This window comes from Miscanthus floridulus, chromosome 1 (assembly GCF_019320115.1).
Source record: "Miscanthus floridulus cultivar M001 chromosome 1, ASM1932011v1, whole genome shotgun sequence".
Classification (NCBI taxonomy): domain Eukaryota; kingdom Viridiplantae; phylum Streptophyta; class Magnoliopsida; order Poales; family Poaceae; genus Miscanthus; species Miscanthus floridulus.
In genome coordinates this window covers 29932849-29943793 of record NC_089580.1, presented here as the reverse complement: position 1 = coordinate 29943793, position 10945 = coordinate 29932849, and the positions used below count along the sequence as shown (strand labels likewise).

General features: G+C 53.2%; 1 pseudogene; it reads left to right on the top strand.

Moving 5' to 3' along the window:
• Positions 1 to 300: 300 nt before the first annotated feature.
• LOC136453860 (uncharacterized) lies at positions 301 to 10054 on the top strand (annotated as a pseudogene).
• The last annotated feature ends 891 nt before the right edge of the window (positions 10055 to 10945 follow it).

The following is a 10945-nucleotide window of genomic DNA, read 5'->3' as shown; positions in this document are numbered from 1 at the left end:
GCCCAACACAGATGCCATCCGCACGCGGCCCACTCCCGCCACAAAAGTACTCAAATTGATCCGCGGATGGAGCCATGCCCATCAGCCCATGGAGTGGATACTCCTCCGAACACGGTAGTTGTTGCAGGCGTGGAGCAGCACACAGAGCGTTTCCTTGATCATTCAATTCAAATAAATAAAAAGAAGAGCATTTCCTTGCGCCGCGGCCCAATCCGCGACGACAAGTCTACAGGAGAGGAAAGCGACATCCATTCTTGGCTGCCAACGATTCAGACCGGTCCGTCTCGGCGGGTAGTGCCAACTGGCATGTCGAGTCAAGTCAACCACCGACGAGCGGCGGCGTATCCACCACATGATTGGAACTGCCACTGTGGAAGCCTGCGTCTGGGTATGGCACGCCACAGTATTCTTGGCTGCAAGCGCGGATCTCAATTAGGAGTTCGGCCGATCTGAATTGCCAGAGTATTCTTGGCTGCTTGCTGCTATGGTTGGCTTGCGGCATGCGCGGTCTCTTCTCGCCCCCGGCGTCCTCCTCGCCGGCGTCGTCGCCGTCCTCGGCGCCAGCGGGGACGACGAGCAGTTCGTCTACTCGGGCTTCACCGGCGCCCCGCTGGCGCTGGACGGCACGGCCGCCATCACGGCGTCGGGGCTGCTGGAGCTCACCAACGGCACCGCGCAGCTCAAGGGCCACGCGGTGCACCCGGCGGGCCCGTGCTCTCCTTCTCGGCGTCCTTCGTGTTCGGCATCATCCCGCCCTACGCCGACCTCAGCGGCCACGGCATCGTCTTTTTCGTGGGCAAGGACAGCTTCACGAACGCGTTGCCCAGCCAGTACCTGGGCTTCCTCAACACCGCCAACAACGGCAACGCCAGCAACCACGTCTTCGGCGTCGAGCTCGACACCATCCGGAGCACCGAGTTCAAGGACCCCGACGACAACCACGTCGGCGTCGACGTCAACAGCCTCACGTCCGTCAACGCCACCACCGCCGGCTACTACGACGACGGCACCGGCGAGTTCCGCAACCTGACCCTGATCAGCGCCAAGCCCATGCAAGTCTGGGTGGACTACGACGGCGAGACCGCGCGGATCAACGTGTCCCTGGCTCCCCTCGGGACGCCCAAGCCTTCCAGGCCTCCGGTGTCGGCCACGCAGAACCTCTCGGACGTGCTCGTGGAGCCGGCGTACGTGGGCTTCTCGTCCGCCACGGGCATGGTGAGGTCGGAGCACTACGTGCTCGGCTGGAGCTTCGCCATGGACGGCCCTGCTCCGGACATCAACATCGCCATCCTGCCCAAGCTACCGCGGTTCGGCCCCAAGCCGCGGTCCAAGGTCTTGGAGATCGTGCTGCCGATCGCCACCGCGTCGTTCGTCCTCGCCGTGGTGGCGGTCGTGGTCGCCCTCGTCCGGCGTCGGCTCAAGTACGCCGAGCTGCGAGTTCGGGCCGCACCGGTTCACGTACAAGGACCTGTTCCGCGCGACGGAGGGATTCAAGAGCAAGATGCTGCTCGGCGTCGGAGGATTCGGGAGAGTGTACAGAGGAGTGCTCCCAAAATCGAAGCTGGAGGTCGCCGTCAAGAAGGTGTCTCACGAATCGAGGCAGGGCATAAAGGAGTTCGTCGCCGAGGTCGTCAGCATCGGCCGTCTCCGGCACCGCAACCTCGTGCAGCTGCTCGGTTACTGCCGACGGAAAGGCGAGCTTCTCCTGGTGTACGACTACATGCCCAACGGCAGCCTTGACAAGTACCTATACGGCAAGGACGACAACAAGGCCACGGCCACGCTGGATTGGACGCAAAGGTTCCGGATCATCAAAGGCGTCGCGTCAGGGCTGCTGTACATCCACGAGGACTGGGAGCAGGTCGTCATCCACCGAGACATCAAGGCCAGCAACGTCTTGCTCGACAGCGAGATGAACGGACGGCTAGGAGACTTTGGTCTCGCAAGGCTGTACGACCATGGAGCCGACCCGCAGACAACCCATGTCGTTGGCACGATGGGGTACCTTGCGCCGGAGCTGGCGCGGTCAGGGAAAGCGTCCCCTCTCACCGACGTGTTCGCCTTCGGGGCGTTCATCCTCGAGGTCGTGTGTGGACTGAGACCCGTGGAGCAGAGCATGACCGACAGCCGGCTCATGCTGGTGGACTGGGTGCTCGAGCACTGGCAGAAGGGATCGCTCGCCGAGGTGATCGACCCGAAGCTCCAGGGGAATTACGACGACGACGAGGCCATGCTGGCGTTCAAGCTGGGGCTGCTGTGCTCGCACCCGCTGCCCGCCGCGAGGCCGAGCATGCGGCAGGTGATGCAGTATCTCGACGGCGACATGCCTTTCCCTGAGCTCACGCCGTCGCACCTCAGCTTCAGCATGCTGGCCCTGGTGGGATACGGCGATCCACGGATACTGGGATATCCACGATGCATTTTAGTTCAATGGACCGGACGAGTCATTTTTCTGTTAGGTTGGATGGATGAAGGTGGATGTGGTGAGAATATTTGACTAACTATATCTATTATTTAAAAATAATAATAACTAATTAGACACTAATAAATATGCACTAATACTAATTTTATCATGATAATCACTAATTTAAAATAAAATATGTTAATTAGCACCATTAATATCCTAATTAGCACACTAAACATGCACTAATTAACTTATTAGCCCTTATCAAAACTAATCCTAATACTATAATTACTAAGTAATAATATAACATACTAATAACCCTTAATTTATTTACTAATGGTAAAGATTACAAGACATGAATAAGTTAGTCCGTCAGATTTTCCATCATATTCTCTATGCATGGATTTGTTGCTTATCCCAGTAATCCATCTAACCATCCCGTCCATGGATTAGTCTAGAAGTCGATGGTAGGAATCTGAACGCATGTGACTACGTGAGGTGAAGACGATAGAGATAGTAGCAGGTATGCTTGAAAAATACGTAGTCTGGACTCTAGAAGTGCCTGCCATAAGTCCAGAATCATTAAATCATAGTCGAAGAAGGATGGCATCGGGCGGCCTCTCTTCAGCCTCAGCCAAAACTATCAGACGTGTGAACGGAACACTGGTTACGGCTTTACTTGTGACTGTTCTAGAAGGTCACATTATTTGACTTTCCAACCCCTGTCTTTGTCAGTCGTGCAGAACACAGAAGGTCACATTATTTGACTTTCCATGGCATTGTTTAGTTGGCGAAATTTTTTGGAAAATAATACTGTAGCACTTTCGTTGTTATTTAGCAATTAGTATCCAATCATAGTCTAATTAGGCTTAAAAGATTCGTCTCGTGAATTTCGTCTAAACTGTGTAATTAGTTTTATTTTTAATTTATATTTAATGCTTCATGCATGCGTCCAAAGATTCGATGTGACGAGGAATCTTGAAAATTTTTGGGAACTAAACACTACCATGGTTGCAAACTGCACTTAGGGCCTGTTTAGTTCCCAAAATTTTTGCGCAGTACCCATCACATCGAATTTTGTGGCACATGCATGGAGTAGTAAATGTAGACGAAAAAAAACTAATTACACAGTTGGGTGAGAAATCGCGAGACGAAACTTTCTGTCGGGTACCTTAGAACGGGGTACCCCAAGCAAACATCAAATGGGTCGCTAAAGTCCCATCTAAAAAAATAAAAGCTAGAAGGTAAGTCGTGGGCCCCTCGCCCGCCACGACCGAGCCCACTGGGTCCTCCTCCTCCTCGTCTCGAGCCTCGAGCAGGAGGTCTCGGCATCCTGACGCAAACTCCGCTTCGTGCGAGGCTCCCCAGGTAAGGCCTCGGCAGGGAACGCCGTCTCCGCCTCGCCCGAGGCTCTCCACGGAAGGCCTCGGCAGGAGGTGCATTCTCCGTATCGCGCGAGGCCTCTCGCGCAAGGCCTCGGCAAGGAGCCTGATCTCCGTCTCGCGCGAGGCCTCATTCTCCGTGTCGCTCGAGGTCGGCTCGTCCGCGGCCCGTCGCCCCCCGCCTCGGCCGACCCTCCCGACGGCGCGTCACGTCTCATTAATACTTCAACCACTCCCGCAATCTCAGCCGGACGATGGCTCGACGCCACGGAAGGGCCGACGGGACCCGAGGTCGCATCAGCGCCATACCGGCCGGGACAGGGCACGGCGGGGGTTACCGGCCACTGTGTCCTATCGCTGTGCCCACGATCAGCCGCCCACTCCGGCTGGGACAGGGTACGGCGGGGATTACCGGCCACTATGTTCTGCCGCTGTGCCCACGATCAGCGCCCATACTACACTGTGCCCTGCGATCCCCGCCTCGAAACAACATCACGCGGACAACTTGGCCCGGATCATCACCGCCTCCAAGCCGATGCATCAGATCAGCCGCCCACTCGGGGCCTCGGCACCGTACGCCAAGGTCTCGGCTATCTTGGGGTTCGTGCCCGCCGAGACCCCCCACTGCGGTGCGACCTCGGCGCCGATCAAGCCTCGGCCTCGCGCACAGTCCGTCCACAGTGGTCTGCACGTCCGCCGCCGCACCCACTCCGAGGCTGTCCTGGGGCTCCCACGACGCACAGGATCGGACGGGACGGCCATGCCGCCCCAGTGCTCCAAGGACGGACCACTCTGACGATCACGCCGCCACAGGAACAGGCCACAGGGCTCGGACATGCCACCCCTGTTGGCACGACGCCGCATAGTAATACATGTACTGTCCTTGTCCTCCCTTCAACTATAAAAGGAGAAGACTTGGGCCACTTAGAAGGGGGGAGACAGAGAAGAACATCTTGTAACACACGCACACATCCCAGCCGCCTGAAAGCAACGTCTCAGACGGTCCACACGACTCCCAACCGAGACCTGGGACAAGTTCCCTCTCTCCCTTAGCTTGTAACCCCTTATTACGAGCACTTCGGTGCAAGGAATACAAGATCGACCTCTCAGACTGGACGTAGGGCTTCGATTGCCTGAACCAGTATAAACCTTGTGTCTCTTTGCATCACCATCCGGGATTGGGAGCACGCAGAACAAATTCACTAGTTGGTTGAGGATCCCCCGGTCCGAAACACCGACACTTTCGAACCTAATTAGTCCATAATTAGACACTAATTGCCAAATACAAATGAAAGTGCTACAGTAGCCAAAATCCAAAAAATTTTGCATCTAAACGCGCCCTTACTTCAAAAGAGTGGCAACACATAGCACAGAGACCGGCCACCTAAACATTCAACCAAGGCAATCAGTTACTATGGTGGTCTGATCTATTGGGCGGAACACAAACAGCTGATCCGGAACATAGAAATCAAATCATCACATATACGACATGGAACATTGGAAGGAAAGATGCCGACGAGTATACGGCAACAAAGCACTAACGGAGATACAACTAGTGGCTGTAATCAGGCAAGAGGTGGCTGCACTCAGGCAGGCGATGCAGATGGTGGACGCGCTAACCGGCATGGCTTGATTTCTATCTTTTTCATCCTTTCCTTTTCTGTTATCATCCCTTATTGGGTCATAAGACATTAACTACTAATGTACATTATTCAATCCCTACTGAAATGAAAAGACAGAGCACCTGCCATTGACCTAAAAAAAAGAATTCGAGATAGGTAGCAAGTATGGGGGATTAGATTGGGATCAGAGGTACATCATGGAAAGCTTCAGGTAGATGGAAGAGAGTAAGGCAGCAGGAAATAGAGCGGCATGTAACTGCATGTACGTGGCTTGGCTTATCAGCCAGCCAACAGTGTTTTTCTTTCACACCAAACCAGCCAGCAGTACTTTAGCCCATGGCTTATAAGCCAATCCAGCCGAAACGAACAGGCTGAGATGTGTTCTATTTCTGAATATGCCATTCTGAATCGCCGCTGCTCTGATCTTACAAGGTGTGTTTGGGTTGAGGAATGAGTTAGTCCATCATCTATTCATTTATCACTTTTTTGTTTGATTTGTGGAATGGAATAGGTTGGTGCATCGTCACCTTATTTCTCACGAGCTAATAATTAATATTAATATGGGGAATGGAGTCATTCTATCAAATTTGAGAAATTGATTCATGATATAGACCACCTCATCTAGGATAAACAGCATGTTCGTTTGGTCGTATTCGGCTTATAAGCCATGACTTATCAGCCAACGAACATTATTTTTTTTCTCACACCAAATCAGCCAACAGTGCTTTCAGCCATGGCTTATAAACCAAACAAGTCCAAACGAACGGGACAAAAGTAATTCTCAAACCAAACACACTCATAGTCTCAATCAGCCAAAAACTCAAGTAGGCCATAGCCCATATTCCTCACAGAGTGCTCTGAACTATTGAAATTGAAACATTAGAAAATTATGAGAAATGTGGCATTTGCATGGATACAGGCATACAGCCAAGATGAGTTTGGTTTTTATAGATACATAATTTTTACTGTGCACCTAAATAAGCAATGCAAAGCCAAATAATTTAAAACTGGAATGGATGTAGTACTCTACGATGAAATCATAGTTGTTACTTTTACCAGATTTATCGTCATTTCTAGTTTTAGTAAAGATTCGTGCTTCTAGTTAGTTTTTTTTTCAATAGCACAAAGTTGGATATAATTTGAGCTGTAGAATTTAAATTGAGATGACTGGAAAAAAAAATAAGCGTTGTTAGCCTCGAGAATATTCCGCGGAAGTTCATATTCTTAGGCTACGGAAACTACTAAACGTCAAGGAGATTTGGAGATGTGAGAAGTTTAGGCCTAAAATAGCATGATACGAAATTGCAAACACTCATTTGAATCTTCTTTTAACCCCGAATAATAGAAGCTTAGTTTTTTTTATTATAAGGAGTACTAAAGTTTGAGTATAAAACATGCTCTCTTAGTCTAGACATATTAAGTTTGATAAAAAAATATAAAAAAAGACTAGGAAACAAACGATGATTTACTTCTCTAGTCTAGAAATAAGAAAAAGGAGAACACTCAAGTCATTGCACAAGTCAATCAACCAACCAGTTGGAGTAATGCTTTGAATGGACCGGTTGTTCTTTACAGTACAGATGTGAACAGAATCGATTCATCCTAGTAAAAACAACATTTTTTTCTCGAATACGTAAAAACTTTGCGTATCATTATATTAAGTAGAAGAGTTTAGACAAATATACAATACGTTTGTATCGAGCGCCGCAGGAGGTCAACCTAACACAGCCGTAGCTGGACCGTCCAAGCAAGAGAGCTCTAGATTCGATATTACATTAAAGGAAGCAACCAATACCTACACAACGGGGCGACCTAGCATGTGACCTTGCGTCTTCGCAGCTACCTGGCCTGAACAGTCGGGAAGAGCTCGTCAAGCGCTTCGGTCTCGGATGCAATCAGGTCGCCGCCGAATAGCTTCTCATAGGCCTCCAGATTCGACGCGGATGGCGTTGATGGACCCTTAGTGAAGCTCATGCGCTGCATGATCAGCAGCTCACCTCGCTTGGAAGCAGGTACTTGAGAGAGGGGCTAAACCGTCAACCGCCTGCTCCGCCACGGTATCACTGGCTTAGCAATAGGCTGCTTTGGAGGCTCACATCAGTGGAGAGTCTCTCTTACGCACCACTTCGTTGATGAAGCTATCGAGACGGCGTTTGGTGGAGTCGTCGATGTCCTCAATCAGGTGGGTATCCACCGACGCTGGGAGGGGGTGAGTCCACAGCCCAATAAATAGGGCGCGGAGGTGGTGTCCGCAACGCACCGGAGACTACTGCCGCTGGGTCCTCATCCTGCAGTTGGGGGGCCGTCACTGCCAGGGCCTCAACTGTGGTTGGAGGGCCACCCGCGGTGACAACAGGCGCTCAAGAGAAGGCCACGCGGTGATACGACTGCTGGCGAGCGAGGCAACGTACTCATCCAACGTCGGGTCCTCCGTGATGTCAACCTGCCATTTCTATTGCCGATAGCAGATTGCACACTAATGCAAAAAAAGCATCATTCAGTTTAGGCCCTATTCTGTACATCCACCATGCCACTGCTTGTGCTCCTCCTCTGCGTTAGCCTCAACCTTGTGCACTCCTCCGGCGGCGCAATCGACTTCATCTTCAATGGCTTCGCCGGTGCAAACCTCACCGTCGACGACTCGGCCATGGTCACACCGGACGGCGTCCTCGTGCTCACCAACGGCACGTACCTGATGAAAGGCCACGGCGTGTACCCAGCCCCGCTCCACTTCCGCTCACCATCGGGCGCCGGTGGAAGCGTGCTCTCCTTCTCGACCACCTTCGTGTTCGCCATCCTCTCGGAGTACGCCGAGCTGAGCGCCTACGGCATCGCCTTCTTCATAGCCCCTACCAAGAGCTTCACGGACACGTTGCCGAGCCAGTTCATGGGTCTCTTCAACACGAGCGATGTCGGGAACGCCACCAACCATGTCTTCACCGTCGAGCTCGACACGGTACTCAACGTGGAGTTCGGGGACATGGACAGCAACCACGTCGGGATTGACATAAACGGGCTGAGGTCTGTGAAGGCCGCCTCGGCAGCTTACTACGACGACGGTGGAGTGCTCCATAACTTGAGCCTGATCAGCGGCAAGGCCATGCAGGTGTGGGTGGACTATGATGGCCCGAGCACGGAGCTCAACGTGACGCTAGCACCCCAGCGGATGCCGAAGCCCAAGAAGCCTCTTCTCTCCCATGCCGTCGACCTCTCGACGGTGATCACGGACACGTCGTACGTCGGCTTTGCCTCCTCCCTGGGCTCCATGTCGTCGCGGCACTGCATCCTTGGCTGGAGCTTTTCCTTGAACGGATCATCAGCTCCTCCACTCGACTACTCCAAGCTGCCGATGCCGCCGATAGCTGGTGGCGGAGGTGGTCGGTCAAACACGGTCCTCGAGGTAGCGCTGCCAATCGGCGTCGTGGCGTTCGTCCTCGCCGCGGTCACCAGCGTGTTTGTGTTCGGTTGGAGAAGGGTCAAGTACGCCGAGCTTCGTGAGGAATGGGAGGACGAGTTCGGGCCGCGCCGGTTCTCGTACAAGGACCTCTTCCACGCCACCGGCGGGTTCGACGACAGGCATCTGCTCGGCGCCGGCGGGTTCGGGAAGGTGTACAAGGGAGTGCTCCCGGTGTCCAAGCTCCAGGTGGCCGTAAAGAGGGTGTCGCATGACTCGCGCCAGGGGATCAAAGAGTTCGTCGCCGAGATCACAAGCATCGGCCGCCTCCAGCACCGGAACCTCGTCCGCCTGCTCGGCTACTGCCGCCGGAGAGGCGAGCTCCTCCTGGTGTACGAGTACATGCCTAACGGAAGCCTCGACAAGTTTCTGTACGATCGTGGGAGGAAGCCGACTCTGGACTGGTGCAAGCGCTTCCGGGTCATCAAAGACGTCGCCTTGGGCCTCTTCTACCCCCACAACAACTGCGAGCAGGTGATCGTCCACCGTGACGTTAAGGCGAGCAACGTTCTCCTCGACGACGCGATGGCCGGGCACCTGGGCGACTTCGGGCTCGCCAGGCTGCACGACCACGGCGGCAACCCGCGGACGACGCGGGTGGTCGGCACCATCGGGTACCTGGCCCCCGAGCTGGCGCGCACCTCCAAGGCGACGCCGCTCACCGACGTGTTCGCGTTCGGGGTGTTCCTCCTGGAGGTCACGTGTGGGCGGCGGCCCATCGAGGAAGACGCGCGCGGCGACGGCGACCGCGTCCTGCTCGTGGACTGGGTGCTCGGGCGCTGGTCCGAAGGCAGGATCAGCGACTGCGTGGACGCGAGGCTCCAGGGGGAGTACGACGCCGGCGAGGCGAGCCTGGCGCTCAGGCTGGGGCTGCTCTGTACGCAGGCCTCGCCCGGTGCGAGGCCGAGCATGCCGGAGGTCGTGCGCTACCTGGAAGGCAGCCTGGGGCTCCCGGAGCCGTCCCCGTCGGAGCTGGATTTCGGCGCCATGGCTTCGCTGCAGAGCAACGGGTTTGACTCGTACGCCATGTTGTATCCGACGTCCTCGGCAGCGTCCGACGCGAGCCACGGCACGGTGTCTGATCTGTCCGGGGGACGATGACACGTTTGACATGTTGGAGCGGCACGTACGGTTGTCGGTTGGTGTATCTTCTCTTGTCTGTCAAGTGATGAAATTGATGGCCGTTGGGCGATCGCCGGCACGGTGTCTAAGTGCGTGTTTAGTTCGCGAAATTTGAAAATTTGGCTACCGTAGTATTTTCGTTTTTATTTGGCAATTAGTGTTCAACCATGGACTAATTAGGCTCAAAACGTTCGTCTCGCGATTTCCAACCAAACTATGCAATTAGTTTTTTTTCGTCTACATTTAATACTCCATGCACGTATCGTAAGATTCGATGTGATGGCTACTGTAGTACTTTTTAGAAAACTTTTTGGGAACTAAACACAGCCTAATTTGGTCGTTGCACGCCCGCGGACCGCCCGCCACCGACGGCTGAGAAGTATTGAAGTCTCGTCAGTTCGTAGAAAGTTTCAGACGACTTGGAACAGGTTAGGACGAAGCATTGTCGCATTGATTGTCATTTAAGCCTTCTCAGACTTCTCTATCAAGAAGTATGAATACTGGTGTCTGGTGTCAAACAGCAGTGCTATTTGGACTTTGGACTTCAGATTATGACAAGATCCTGCATATATACATTGTACAACCATTTCCTTCCGTTAAAAAGTTCAATCCTATATACTAAAAGAAATGCTTGTACAATCATATTTAACTTGTGCAAGCATTGTCCTCATATACGAGTCACGCAAGAGGACTTCTGCAAGGTGGACCACACTTAAATTCTTGCAATTGATACACTTCAGAGGGTTCTGGATAAGTGGATATAGCTACCCTGGATGGCACGCTTTCGCCATTGAGAGGGCGCAATGCCAAGCTGCGACTGTCGCTTTATGCCGATGATGCGGTGATTTTCATTAATCCGGTGCAATCTGAGGTTCTCGCTCTCCTCAACATATTGAAAAATTTTAGAGAAGCAACTGGTTTGCGCCTCGATTGGGAGAAGTGTACTGTTTCTCCAATAAGA